Here is a 16,065-nt window from a genome sequence, read left to right on the forward strand (position 1 = left end):
GATTTCTGCTGCCTCCCATTGTTTGCTGAGCTATTCTGCTTCCTATAAAAAAAAAAAAAAGAGAAATCTCACTGCTTACTTATAAGTCAGAAGGACCTGTTACAATTCATTACAATATATATATACTATAAATGATAGAGTAATGTGTATAATATTCAGCATTTCTCATGCCAGGATTCACTTTGTATTATATTTTAGAACAAAATAGTTTTTATTAGCATAAATATAATAAAGATTGTAATGCATAAAACCAATTTAGTATTGCCAGAAAAGATTAGTGATACATGTAATTAAAGATATGTTCTCAATGTACAGTATATGTAATAAAGATTCACTTTTCTTTATTCATTTAATGTATTAGATTTTAATAAAGTAATTTTTTATGTTTTTGTCTAGTTCTTACTTGACCAAAGACGACCATACAAAGTAAAGGCTGAAGTCAATGGAATAAAGCTTTGATGTTACGGTATGTACAGTATATGTCCCAGATCCTACTGGATATGGATGTTTCAAAGTACAATAATACAATATATTCCATGTTACAAGTGTTGTCTTGTTGAATCCACTCGTCATGCTAATAGAGCGAAGTCTCGCACTTTGGAACCTCAGTTAGCTAGATCATTGCGCCGGGAGCACAGCTCCGTTCAAAATCTATTGAAGCTCAGCTCCCATTCACTTCAATGGTCAGATCTCCACCGATAAAATATTGATGACCTATCCTTATCAATGTTAGGAGCCTGGAAAACCCCATTTAGTTCTATTGTATTTGAATATTACTATGAAACATTATACAAAGAGTAACATCCTGTAAAATATTAGCACAACACCAGATGTGCATATAGATATAGCATAGATTCTGATGCTCAGTGTATGATGTTGATCCCATTATCTGTCCATTGTAGAGTCTACACAATTCTTTCATGTAACCCAATCATATATGCAGAATCATTGTCGCTGAAATGCAAAAACTCACTGCTTGATATTAATGATGGATATTTAAATGCCTACTCCTGGTACTCCTCCACTTGAGGTCATCAAGATTCTCATAGCTTCATGGTATTTTCAAATAAATGCTTAGACCTCAAGAAACTCATCTATGATGTGTGCCGCTAATGTACAGTATATATCATTTATCTAAACTCAAGCAGGTTCTCTAAATCCTATGGAATTGTGTATCTCATCATGCAAACCTTGTGGAACCTCAGAACCAGTCATTGCCATTCACAAGCTACACTTTCTGCCATGGATTTATGATGTTGTCTTCTATGGTCACTGTTATGTGAAAGGATAGTACAGTTTACACTGTTACACCACTCACTGTTAACCTGCTAGACTCCCAATGTGCACAGCAGAGATGAGAGAAACAGGCAAGATGTGTTTTGTTTGCTGACTTTTTTGAAAAATTCAGTTTGGGTACAAATTGATTCCTATCTGGAGAGAGAGAGTCTGTTTTTGCTATACAGATGATGTATGTTCAGGTGAATAGGAAGGAGCGATAATTATATCTACTTGCTGCTGCATACCAAGCTGGTAAACAGTAAGGAGAACACAGCAGCAATAATCTTTCACACAGAGAAATTGGCAGAGATTCCTTCCTGCCTTTTAACCATGGTTAAGTAGCAAAGCTAGAAAAATAGCTAAGCCAGCCTCACATCTGCAACTAGTTATTTCAAGGTAAAAGCCCTTAATTTAGAAAAAAGCAGGTGAGAGTAACATTTCTAGTTGCAAGGCCCTAGGGAGAACCTCTGGGTAGGTACTATTTCTATTATGGAGACCAGTTGATATGTGTGATGACTTTTGTAGGGTAGACAATGCTCCTCTGGATCACACGTACTCAGCATTCCAGGAGCATCGCCTGGCCTACAATACTGTGCACGTGCACTCAGTGTACCATGGGCTCTCCATAATGAGAGAGTACCCCTTACACAATGCATATATATTGTTGAAAATACACCTTTGTGTACTAGTCTCTCTCTCTCTCTCTCTCTCTCTCTCACATTAATCTGAATCAAAACTTTTTGAGAAGTTCGGACTGAAGCATAAGACATTGAATGGCTTGGATCCTTGTGTGGATGCATTTTAAAGTGATGTTAATAATCACTTTAAAATGCATCCACACAAGGATCCAAGCCATTCAATGTCTTATGCTTAGACAGTTTTGTTGAAACGCGTAAGCCTTTGTATAATTGGCATGCATGTGTGGATGTACTTTAAAATGAATATACTGAAGAGCTGAACTTTTTTTTCTTGCTGCTGTGATTGCTGAGATGGACCCTTCTCTTCACATCCTTCTGTACATGAGCAAACTGGTTCTACCAGTTCGGTATTCACTCCGAACTTCTCAAAAAGTTTTGATTCAGATTTTATATATTTTCACTGAAGGGCTGGACTTTTTTTTCTCCTTGCATTGTACGGTTTAGACATGATTTTTATCTTCACATCTTCTTACGTTATTGTGTAATGTATACTGGGATAAGAGGGGTGCTGGGCAGTGCACCCTTAGACTTAAAATTAGATTACTCATTTATCTCTGGGGTAACAAGCCCTGTAGCTAATTAGAAATCTGTAAGAGAAGTTTGATATATTAATCATTTTATGCCACATTTAACCCTTCCAACCTAATCCTCAGCCTATAACAAGCCAGAAAATAAAAATAGTAGATGGGCTTACATTTTCCTTTTGCTTTTTGAGCCCTAAGAAACCACAGGAAAAAAAAGCTTCCCAGATGAAGCAGATTTTCAGGGGTATAACTATAGGGGGTTCAGATGCTGCAGTTCTGATGCCTAAAAATTTCCTATAGCCCATCAGCCACATAACTTGACCACAGCCATGAATTCCACTTTGTAGTTGGAAGAATGTGATACAGTACTTATTTGGCATTGGAGTCTCGATGCTCCAAGTTATGCTTTTTTCCAAGACCCCTTGACTTTTTTCAGATTTGTTTAAAGATTTACCGGTACTAGTCTATGAACACACAAAGCAATATTGAAATCAATGGCTTTGTAATGGATTCAATCAGAGACAAAAAAATGTCCAGCTATTTAACAAAGGCCAAATGCCCAATATTGAAGATGTAGGTGAGGGTTCAGCTCACAAACCTCGACTGATGTAATCCTCTGCCCATCTGAATAACATGTCAGATGATTAAAAAAATCTGTGACGGGGGGAGTTTACAATTACAAATACATCTAAAAACACCAAAATACGAAAATAATAAGGTTTACTCATGTTCTTACATACAAGACCATAAGTTGCTTGGAACAGTGTGTCTACTTTCAAGCAATGGAGGCTAAAAGACATGAGGTCATGTAATAGCTAATTTCGAAACCCATCACGGAAATTATACTGCGAAAGAAAACCAAGCAAAAATATGTAAGAGAAAAAAAAAAGGTGCATTCAGGTTGAGGACGTGTTTGTCAAACCACAAACTGCTTAAAAAGATATAGTCACACAAAGCATCAAGACAGGTTAGCTTGATGCAGTATACAGATAGACATACAGTAAGAGCTCACCAAGATTGTGGCTACGAGGCTGGAAACGAACCGAAGCAGAGACCCAACAAAGGTAAAGCCATGTATGCTCGTTTGATCACTCGTCTGTACTCCTCATTTGCTGTGAATGATTTCACCTAGCTATCTTCTCGCTGGTGTCCTTGGTTTCCTTTTGAAAGTGTAAAAAAATTGCAATAGGGTCACAACTCAACTTGACTTGACCCAAATAGTAAGTTCATGAATAATCCCACATTTTATGCATAGGCATAAAAAAGTTTATGGCATATAACTTGAATGCAGTGTGGTTACAAATCACATTGCTTTCAGTGCCAGAAACCCATGGATGAACCATAGAAAAAAGTGTGTATTACAGTATCTATATTGCATGAAGTATAGGTACATGATGAGAGTTGTAGTTTCAAGTTGTGTGACATTTAAAGAGTTATTCTATTTATATTTGCCAGGTATTTTTCTTTCAGTTCTGTAGAAATAGATCTTCATGTACAGGAAATATAGCTGAAAAGCTCACCAAATGAGCTGCCAGCCCATGCAAGGGTATTTGGCATCAATTTAATATATATACGATATCAACATATAGATGTAAACTCTTAGTGGTGTCATCCATGATGCCCAGATACAGAACCTTGCAAAACTGAGGTATGATTTGTTGCATCCTCTTTTTTTTTTTTTTTGTCTTAGAATAATCCTCTCATTATCTGTATTAAAAGAAAAAATTTCTTAATCTTCTCAGTGAAAGACATTGAACATAAAAAAAAATGGGAACAATGGGGATACAACTCAGGCAGGTGACTCATACTCATTATTTCCATGCTTGATTATGGGGCGGCTTAGAGGAAAGTGTATAGGGCTAAATATGGGTCTTGGCAGAAGGTGATTTGTTTTAGGTTTCAGGATTCCCCTATCAATAATATCTGTCTAAACTATTAGTAAAATTTAACCTAGTAATTACATTTACCCATTGAAATATGGTTCACTAACTGCAATATGATCCAAAGCTAAGAAAGCGACAAGCACCCCAAATGCATATTTGGTTAAACACGGTAATCACACTTAGGATAGCTGCCCATTCCTTTACATGTATGCATGGTGGACTCATGGTTGAACATGCATGTGCTCCCAAGATGGAGACGCTTATTAGCTGCTGCCAGACACCCCGGCTTACTTCCCTTGAGAACAAATGTATCAAGCATGTTCAAATCTAATCAGCTCGCACTTCCAGATGCCATAGAGTCACGGGGAGGAGAGGCCCCAGCCAGTGCATCATCAGTAGTGTGCCCGTTTATCAACTGTTAAGTTTTTGTGCCTTCATATAGAAGAGTATAATCATAGAGACTGTAAGTCTCACAGATGTGAAGCTTAAATAAGTTTGTTTTATTGCAAAAAGTTTAGTCTTCCGTGCATATGTTTCTGTGGTGCCACGACTAGATTGAGGGTCCGGCCCCACCCTCTTTCTGGGACTTTTACAAAGTCATCACAAAATATAAAGAGGCAAAGACTTGTTGTTGTTCCTGTTTCTTTCTATTATTGGCACCGGTATTGAGAAGTGCCACTAAACATGGCAAAATGCCACTGATATGATTGATTCCATGATCTTTTTTTGGCAACGAACTGACATATTATCCAACAAATTGCTTATTAAACATAGCTGCTACATGTCAATACAGTAATCATTACTTAGTTACTACCATCACTTTATAGTCAGGAATAATCAATTTCCTGTGTTTTCAGACTGAAATAAATAAACTAGATAAAGAAGTTCCTGGTGTGAACATTGTCACCTTACTAATTTTATCCCACTGGCTCTGGATAATTGTGAAATTAGTAGGTATAGTTTTATTGTTGCGCTGCTTTGTTTCACTGACCACAGAGCATGCAGATAATAGTGTATTTCTGAACACCTCTTTCATTTATGGGTTTGTGCAGGAGTATACCTAATTGGGTGGACTAACATACTTTAAATTAGCATTACTCATCTCAGACGTGTCCTTCCTTACTATTCCTCTTGGCTCAACATATCCTGAGCTATATGCTGTGAGATGACAAGCTTTACTAAAGAACATGATTTTGTGATATTGTGTCACAAGCTGTCTTTGCTGTATCTGTCTCTGTGTGGCCACCCAGTGGTTGTGGTGTGCTTTGCAGTCTGTCAAGGGTTTATGCCAGCATGTGGTAATATTGTATTAAATTTGTTTCATGACCTAATTCGAGCAAAGGTAAGGATGGACACCTCTGTATATTAGTCTGTAAATCTTCCAAACAATACAATTATATCAATGAATAAACTGTCACGATTATACATAAACACAAAATACTTCAAATAGTACACTTAAATAATATTTTCTAAAATAATAACAATCATTATCTAATAATTAAAGTTCTGACAGATGATCCTTCCCATAGACAATGAATAGAAACCCCAAGACAAAATGAAATCTCAACACATTCTAACTTGGATCAAGAAGATACACAGTGGATATAAAAAGTCTACACACCCCTGTTAAAATGTCAGGTTTCTGTGATGTAAAAACATGTGACAAAAATAAATCATTTCTGAACTTTTTCCACCTTTAATGTGACCTATAAACTGTACCATTCAATTGAAAAACAAACTGAAATCTTTTAGGTCGAGGGAAGAAAAAATATAAAAATAAAATATGGTTGCATAAGTGTGCACACCATTAAACTAATACTTTGTTGAAGCACCTTTTGATTTTATTACAGCACTCAGTCTTTTGGGTTTAAGTCTATCAGCATGGCACATTTTGACTTGGCAAGATTTGCCCACTCTTCTTTGCAAAAACACTCCAAATCTGTCAGATTGCGTGGGCATCTCCTGTGCAAAGCCCTCTTCAGATCACCCCACAGATTTTCAATCGGATTCAGGTCTGGGCTCTGGCTGGGCCATTCCAAAACTTTAATCTTCTTCTGGTGAAGCCATTCCTTTGTTGATTCGGATGTATGCTTTGGGTCGTTGTCATGCTGAAAGATGAAGTTCCTCTTCATGTTCAGCTTTCTAGCAGAAGCCTGAAGGTTTTGTGCCAATATTGACTGGTATTTGGAACTGTTCATAATTCCCTCTAGCTTAAAAAAGGCCCCAGTTCCAGCTGAAGAAAAACAGCCTCTTGGCATGATGCTGCCACCACCATGCTTCACTGTGGGTATGGTGTTCTTTTTGTGATGTGCAGTGTTGTTTTTGCACCAAACATACCTTTTGTAATTATGGCCAAAAAGTTCAACCTTGGTTTCATCAGACCATAACACCTTTTCCACATGCTTTTGGGAGACTTTAGATGTGTTTTTGCAAAATGTAGCCTGGCTTGGATGTTTTTCTTCGTAAGAAAAGGCTTTCGTCTTGCCACTCTACCCCATAGCCCAGACACATGAAGAATACGGGAGATTGTTGTCACATGTACCACACAGCCAGTACTTGCCAGATATTCCTGCATCTCCTTTATTGTTGCTGTAGGCTTCTTGGTAGCCTCCCAGACCAGTTTTCTTCTCGTCTTTTCATCAATTTTCGAGGGACGTCCAGTTCTTGGTAACGTCACTGTTGTGCCATATTTTCTCCACTTGATAATGACTGTCTTCACTGTGTTCCATGGTATATCTAATGCCTTGGAAATTCTTTTGTACCCTTCTCCTGACTGATACATTTTAACAATGACATCCCTCGGATGCTTTGGAAGCTCCCTGTGGACCATGGCTTTTGCTGTGGAATGTGACTAAGAATATTTCAGGAAAGACCAACTAGAGCAGCTGAACTTTATTTGGGGTTAATCAGAGGCACTTTAAATGATGGCACTTTGAATGTGATTGCTTAATTCTAAACACAGCTACATCCCCAGTTATAAGTGGGTGTGCACACTTATGCAACCACATTATTTTAGTTGTTTTTGTTTTCTTCCCTCCACCTAAAAGATTCCAGTTTGTTTTTCAATTGATTCGTACAGTTTATAGTTCACATTAAAGGTGGATAAAGTTCTGAAATGATTTATCTTTGCCTCATTTTTTTACATTACAGAAACCTGACATTTTAACAGGGGTGTGTAGAATTTTTATATCCACTGTAATCCTTTCTATTCACAATATCAACATTTATCACAATCCCTGGCATATAGAAGTTAATAATGTGCATAAATCTAATAGCTTGCCACAGGTACAGTTTACAATAAATACAGTGCCTTGCAAAAGTATTCACCCACTTTTTTCGTATTTTGTTACATTCCAGCCTTAAGTTCAATATTTTGTTATTCTGAATTTTATGTGATGGATCAGAACACAATAGTCTAAGTTGGTGAAGTGAAATGAGAAATATACATAAATAAAACTATTGTTTAGAAATAGAAAACAGAAAATTGCCATGTGCGTATGTATTCACCCCCTTTGTTAGGAAGCCCATAAAAAGCTCTGGTGCAACTAATTACCTTCAGAAGTAACATAATTAGTAAAATTATGTCCACCTGTGTGCAATCTAAGTGTCACATGATCTGTCATTACATATACACACCTTTTTTGAAAGGCCCCAAAGGCTGCAACACCTAAGCAAGAGGCATCACTAACCAAACACTGCCATGAAGACCAAGGAACTCTCCAAACAAGTAAGGGACAATGTTGCTGAGAAGTACAAGTCAGGGTTAGGTTATAAAAAAATATCCAAATCTTTGATGATCCCCAGGAGCACCATCAAATCTATCATAACCAAATGAAAAGAACATGGCACAACAGCAAACCTACCAAGAGACAGCCGCCCACCAAAACTCATGAACCGGGCAAGGAGGGCATTAAACAGAGAGGCAGCACAGAGACCTAAGGTAACCCTGGCGGAGCTGCAGAGTTCCACAGCAGAGACTGGAGTACCTGTACCTGTATCTGTACATAGGACGACAATAAGCTGTATGCTCCATAGAGTTGGGCTTTATGGCAGTGTGGCCAGAAGAAACCCATTACTTTCAGCAAAAAACAAAAAGGCACGTTGTGAGTTTGCGAAAAGGCATGTGGGAGACTCCCAAAATGTACGGAGGAAGGTGCTCTGGTCTGATGAGACTAAAATTAAACTTTTCGGCCATCAAAGAAAACTCTATGTCTGGAGCAAACCCAACACATCACATCACCCAAAGAACACCATCCCCACAGTGACACATGGTGGTGGCAGCATCATGCTGTGGGGATGTTTTTCAGCAGCCGGGACTGGGAAACTGGTCAGAGTTGAGGGAAAGATGGATGGTGCTAAATACAGGGATATTCTTGAGCAAAACCTGTACCACTCTGTGCATGATTTGAGGATAGTACCGAGGTTCACCTTCCAGCAGGACAATGACCCCAAACACACTGCTAAAGCAACACTTGACTGGTTTAAGGGGAAACATGTAAATGTGTTGGAATGGCCTAGTCAAAGCCCAGATCTCAATCCAATAGAAAACCTGTGGTCAGGCTTAAAGATTGCTGTTCACAAGCGCAAACCATCCAACTTGAAGGAGCTGGGGCAGTTTTGCAAGGAGAAATGGGCAAAAATCCCAGCAGTAAGATGTGGCAAGCTCATAGAGACTTATCCAAAGCGACTTGGAGCTGTGATTGCCGCAAAAGGTGGCTCTATAAAGTATTGACTTTAAGGGGGTGAATAGTTATGCACATTGACTTTTTTTGTTATTTTGTCCTATTTGTTGTTTGCTTCACAATAAAAATAAAAAAAACTGCCACCTTATCCTGTAGTTTCCAAAGTAGGATCACTTTTTTGGAGTCTTCAGGGGGTCTTCAAATGTGACATGGCAACTTAAAATTATCCCAGTGAAATCTGCCCTCCAAAAACCATATGGCGCTCCTTTCCTTCTGCACCCTGCCGTGTGCCCGTACAGCAGTTTACGATCACAAATGGGATGTTTCTGTAAACTAAAGAATCAGGGAAATAAATATTGAGTTTTGTTTGGCTGTTAACCCTTGCTTTGTTACTGGGGGAAAAAATGGATTAAAATGGAAAATCTGCCAAAAAAGTGAAATTTGGAAATTTCATCTACATATTCCTTTAATTCTTGTGGAACACCTAAAGGGTTAAAAAAAAGCTTATAAAATCAGTTTTGAATACCTTGAAGGGTGTAGGTCCTAATATGGGGCGATTTATGGGTGGTTTCTATTATGTAAGCCCCACAAAGTGACTTCAGACCTGAACTGGTCCTTGAATAGGGTTTTGGAAATTTTCAGAAAAATGTCAAAATTTGCTTCTAAACTTCTAAGCCTTTTAACGTCCCCAAAAAATAAAATGGCATTCACAAAATGATCCAAACATAAAGTAGACATATGGGGAATGTAAAGTAATAACTATTATATGAGGTATCACTATCTGTTTTAAAAGCAGAGAAATTGAAATTAAAAAATAAAGATGAAAACATTTTACTGAAATTTACCACTATCATGAAGTATAATGTTTATCATGAAGAAAACAGTCTCAGAATGGCTTGGATAAGTAAAAGCATTCCAAAGTTATTACCACATTGTCACGAACCAGCGGGTATGAACCCACTGTGCCACGTGTCCAACCTCCTCTAAGGGCATTGTCTAAGTGAACCCCTTAATTATTCACAGTACTCGTGATGGTGGTGATAGACTTTCCCGAGGGGAACACCAGGTCGCTACCTCTTGAGGAGGCTAGACACACAAGGCAGCTTGTCCAGGCAGACCAGGAGGTACCAGGGAAAGGTACCAGAAGTACAAGTGTAGTCAGGCAGGCGAAGTCGTTACCAGGAGCAACAGTGCAGGACCGAAGGATGAGGCAGAGGCGTAGTCAGACAGGTGAAAGATCAGGGCAGGCAGCACAGGTACAGGTCAGGCAATCCGGATCGGCAACAGGAGAGTCAAGGCTAGCAGGCAGGGATCAGACGGGTAGCAGAATCCAATAACACAAATATGAGTCAGGAACACAGGAACACAAGTGGTTATCATGAGCCTTAGTAGAGCACAAGGACCTTGACACTGAGGCATCTGTGAAGGGGGTTGAGCCACTTATATATTGGCAGGAGGGCTAGCAAGGTCACATGACCTAACCCATAAAGCCCAGGAAGTGACGCGCTCCGGCCCTTAAGGAAGTGCTGCAGAAAACAAACAGCAAGCATGCTGTAGCCAGGGCTGAGAGGAAACTGTGGAGCGGATCCCAGAACCACAGCACCCACACAGACAGAGCCCAGGACTGCAGAGGTGAATAAGAAGCACGTGTCACAGATCACCGCTGAGCGCGGCGCCCCGGGACCGCGGTGGTAAGCAGGGGAACAGCAGCGCAGCAGCTGCTGTTACACACATAAAGTGTCACATGTCAAATTTAAAGGGAACCTGTCACTGGGATTTTGTGTATAGAGCTGAGGACATGGGTTGCTAGATGGCCGCTAGCACATCCGCAATACCCAGTCCCCATAGCTCTGTGTGCTTTTATTGTGTAAAAAAAAACCGATTTGATACATATGCAAATTAACCTGAGATGAGTCCTCTATGTGAGATGAGTCAGGGACATTTGTTTTTTTTACACAATAAAAGCACACAGAGCTATGGGGACTGGATATTGCGGATGTGCTAGCTGCCATCTAGCAACCCATGTCCTCATCTCTATACCCAAAATCCTGGTGACAGGTTCCCTTTAAAAAAAAACGGCCTGGTCAGGGTCCTGAAGGAGTTAATTAGCATCTACAGCAGGACACACCAATCAACCAAAATGAACAGCACCAGTACTGAATACGGCAATATAAGGAAACCAAAGTCATAAGATACCTAAAGAGGTCATGAGTCGACAGTAGGAGTCATCCCCGAAGCACTTCTTTAGGCTAGTTTCTCACTAGCGCTAAAATGATCCGGCAGGCTGTTTCCGGTAGAGGCCGGATTTTATTGTATCTATCATAGCCGGATACTACCTTTCTACATTGCTTGCAGCCGAATCTCAGGACTAATGCCGAGTCCCATTATGAGCCCCTTCTGGCTATGCCAACTGTGATCACTTTAGCCACACGGCCACACTTATGACAACTTTCTCCCATGCTTTGACAACTTCTGGTCTTGCACTGAATAAATACATGGTAGGAAGATTTAAAAAATAGTACAGAGATAGATAGATACATAGATAGATAAGCAATGCAGAGCAGCACCTCCCATCCAAAGTAATGCAGAGCAGGTAGTGAACAGGGAGGGTGCCAGGAACTTGAGCCTAAATCCACAGTCCTTGAATTTGTATATAGAGATAGATAGATAGATAGATAGATAAACATGCTTGTTAGTGGAGTGGTGGGTACAAATCCTCCCAGACCATCAGCTCTAGGTCAAGTATCAAAAAACGCAGAAAAGAGGCAGTACGCCAAATAAGGTGAAGGGTGGTGAAGCAAATTTTATTCACCACAACTGTAACGTTTCAGCCTAACTATGAGGCCAGATATTAGGAATTTCCCTAGATGTCTTCTCTTTGGGACATCCTCAATTCTCTCAAACTTTTTGGGAGCTTGAGAACTGGCACTGAGACATGTATGATAACAACATCAATTCCTTGGATGCAGCAGTTAAAACAAATATAAACTTCGTAGCACAAAGCAACCCATCACAAACAGGCCTTCAATTAACGGCTGGCGTGGAGAGGTGCAATCTGAAAAAAGGGTTGTCAAGGTCAGACATTTCTTTTAAAGCAGTTCCCTACTAGTCACAGCTGTCCCACATGTTATACTTGATCCTAGTCATGTATTGCACAATCATAGCTTGTACTGACTGATTACTGCCCCGTGGAATATATATCACATCCAATGGAGCTGACTCTCTACCTTATTCATCTAGAACAGCAGAGCGTGACATTGTTGTGCTGCTGCTTCACTTTGGTTTTATGGATGATGAATGCTGATGTTCCGGATCATTTTATCATATGCAATCTGCATGAAGTGTTCTGCTTAGAATAGCATTTTCCATCCTGAACAGCCGGCATAGCAAGCTCTGCAGCGCAAAAGACCAAAGTCAAACATTTTCAGAATTAAAGGGAAAGCGCCACTAGGCCAGTGCCGTATGGATTATGCTCTCATTGACATTAACACCATGAGAACTGAGTAAAGACCTCTAATTAGTGATTACATCCCAAAGTATAACCGATTGGCATTGTTGAAGCCCGCAGATGCCCTGTCAACCAGTGAGGCATAATGTTATGTGCTACACAAGTAGAAAAGAAAGTCCCCGAGACCAGAACATCCGAACAAAAGAGGGTTCAGCACTTGATAACATTTTCTATCCTTTATTATTTTCTAGGACACATAGAAAAGTTTAAAGGGTTTCTCAAGGATTTACATATGTATGACCTATCCCACAGGATAGGCCATCAATATGAGATCAGCGGGGGTCCAACTCTCGGCACACCCAATGATAAACTGTTGACCACAACACTCCTGTAAGCTCCGCAGCTTCGGGGCAGCTTACCAAGCACAGTGTAGTACATTATATAGCAGCTGTGCTTGGTATTGCAGCTCAGGCCTATTCATTTGAGTAGGTTGAGCTGCACTTAGGCCATGTGACCGATGAACGTGACATCACATGGTCTCTTTGTACAGCTGATTGGCGGGGCCACATGATGTCCCATATTGATGAATTATCTTGAGAATAGGCCATCAATATGTAAATCCAGGAGAACCCCTTGAAAATCAAATCTACTTATACGTTTTGAGTATGAGTGCACATTTAGTCATAGCTATGACTAAGAGTCCATGTCCATGTCCCCAATGGAGCCCACAATCTAAGTTCCCTACTTTAAAACTGGTATACTAGGGTCAATTTTATAGGTAACCAACCAATCAGTATGTTTTTAGAATATATAAGGAAACTCTAGGACACAGTGTTACCCCACAAACTCAAGGAGAACAAACCTGTGATGCCGATTTGAACCCAAGACCCCAGTGTTGCAACGTAATAAATAATGCTTTTAAGCTACTTTACAGTGTTTGAAGGAACTCAGCAGAGAGGTTGTTCCAAACATATTGGAGAACTAACCACCAATTTTCTGTGGACGTAGGCTTGCTCAATCCCAGACAGCCTCAATGATGTTGAGATCAGAGAGATCAGAGCTCTGTGGGGGCCATATCATCATTTCCAGAACCCCTTGATTTACTCTGAAGATAGTTCTTCATGACATTGGCTGTAAGTCTGAGATTATTGTCCTGCTGCAGAATACATTTAAATAGGAACTATTAACACTTGAAGCATTCTTGCGATACAGCATTTTTTCCACACTTTTATACAGTACTGTATATATACAGTTTATATACTGCATATACTGTATATTACATTCCTAATTGCTTTTGAGTCTTGAGGGAGAGAGGCAGAAGAAAACTGATTGGAGTTGGTTAGAAAATTTCTTCCAAATGCTTTATAGAACATTCTGGCTGTATGAGATATTTTACTAGTAAGGAAATCCTGTTGTAAATGATCTTTTAATGTACTTTTTGCTAAAAAAAAAAATGCATATAGTGTAAATATAAGCCTGATCAATGTGAAGGAAACAACTGTTTTTTCAGCTTTGGTTCATTTATCCTTTTCCGAGCAGCTATTTCCATCATGTATATTAAGTGGATTAGATTTTGGGCTGGTGCTCCTTTGAACACAGAGAAAAAAAAGAAAAACTTTAGAAAAATGGTCTGGGTTGTTACACCAAGAAATTTAGGGCTGGGATAATTCTGGCTTTTGTCAGCCTGATGGATGTAACATCTATTATCCGTGGTCTCTTAAATTTGGCTGAAGTGGTAAAGTAGCTCATATAGGTATAAAGCCGGAGACCATGATTGATCCTCTTAACTTCAGTTGGTCTCCAGTCATATGGATAACCAACCAATGCTTCTTACAAATTATTTATTTTCTTATTTAAGTAGGGCTAAACACCTTTACACAACACTTTTGTGTTGGAGTGGAAATTACCTTAATGTGAGCGGTACGTGACGATATTCTGGCTTGTGTCCAAAGTCATCCTCTTGTAAGGTGCAGGACACAGAGACTGTACAGTACGATGATTGCTGCATGTAAATGGCAGTTAACGGGCACCAATTGACGTGCTATAATAACACTTACCGATGTGCAGTTAGCTCTTTCTTTCTGGAAGGTAATAGTCAGCAAGGTTTCATCAGTGGCTACTTGCAATAATGTTCACAACTGGGATGCCACAATTGCTAGTCTTTCATTCATCCATGGTGGAACACCCATTAACAAAACTGGAATCACTTCTGCTAGCAGTCTGTTAGAGATACTGGAACTGAAATACATGATTGTCTGCAGGGGTGGACTGGCCATAGACTGTAAAGGTTGGCCACTTGAGCCCTCCTCAAGCACCCAGGTAAGTAACCATCTGGCACTCCCAGCGTTAATTAATGATGGGAGCATCAGGTACTTATGTATCCAGCTGGGTACCACAGATGCCTCTCCTCAATTGAACTATATCACCATTATCAGGATGGTGATACAGCTGAATACAGTGGCAGGCACAGGAGTCCATGGCTTCATGCCCAGCTGTTGAACCTCATAGGAAGTAGGCCACTGGACTTAAAGCCTATGGGACAGTATACAGATGACACAGGAATGCAGACATCTAAGGCCTCAGGCTGGAAGAGGTCTGTGGGCTACACTGCAGATGGTATGGTTAACCCCATGTTTTATGTTTGCCCTGCCTACTTGTGACCTTCTGTCAATTTGGTTGGGCCACTTTTACATTTTTTTCCAGAGCCACTGTAAGTTGCTAGTCCACCCCTAACTATCTGGCACAGTTTCTGTGTAGAACTACCATTATCTTCAGATCCTGCAATATTAGGAGGCAAGAGGACCGAGGAGTTCATATCCCTATATTTCCTACAAGGGATTGGAAGAAGTGAGCAAGCAGACATCAGTCCTCTTGGTGGCAAAATTGGAAAATTAGAGTGGGTCCCCTTTATATCTCTTCTCTCATGTGTCACATTTATCCAGCATGCAGGATCCTAGGGGGGGGGGGGAACAAGTTTTAGGACATACATAGATATTCCTATTACTAATCTCTCAGAAATGCCTAAAAGTAATTATCTAATATGCTGTGAAATGGAAGTTTATTGACCTCTTTCTCTCCAAAAGCATTGGTCACTGACCACTTTACAGATCTTGATACATTTTTGATTATTTCTTACTAAGAAATTAAAAAGTCCCCAAAACTTATTTTGGTATTTTATTTCCAATACAGTACATTAAATGTCCCTTCTAATGGAGGGTGACTGGAAGTGCAGCACAGATTCAATCTTGTGCCAGAGTACTACACAACTCCAAAACCCTTCCTTAGAATTAAATTCCTACATCTTACTGAAAATATCACAAAACCATAGATTGAAATCCAAACAGAGATGCATACCGTACAGTACAGACCAAAAGTTTGGACACACCTTCTCATTCAAAGAGTTTTCTTTACTATGAAAATTGTAGATTCACACTGAAGGCATCAAAACTATGAATTAACACATGTGGAATTATATACATAACAAAAAAGTGTGAAACAACTGAAAATATGTAATATTCTAGGTTCTTCAAAGTAGCCACATTTTGCTTTGAT

At 39.6% G+C, this 16,065-nt stretch overlaps 1 protein-coding gene across 2 annotated transcripts in view; it reads left to right on the forward strand.

The window, feature by feature from the left end:
* Window positions 1-16,065, forward strand: part of HDAC7 (histone deacetylase 7) — a 346,419-nt gene that overhangs the window by 127,164 nt on the left and 203,190 nt on the right. For both annotated transcript variants that reach the window (XM_044286038.1, XM_044286041.1), the window contains exon 2: window positions 397-466. The gene's annotated coding sequence lies outside the window, so the exon portion shown is untranslated. The remainder of the gene's footprint in view (window positions 1-396; window positions 467-16,065) is intronic.

Source organism: Bufo gargarizans, chromosome 3 (assembly GCF_014858855.1).
Source record: "Bufo gargarizans isolate SCDJY-AF-19 chromosome 3, ASM1485885v1, whole genome shotgun sequence".
In the NCBI taxonomy this organism is placed as follows: domain Eukaryota; kingdom Metazoa; phylum Chordata; class Amphibia; order Anura; family Bufonidae; genus Bufo; species Bufo gargarizans.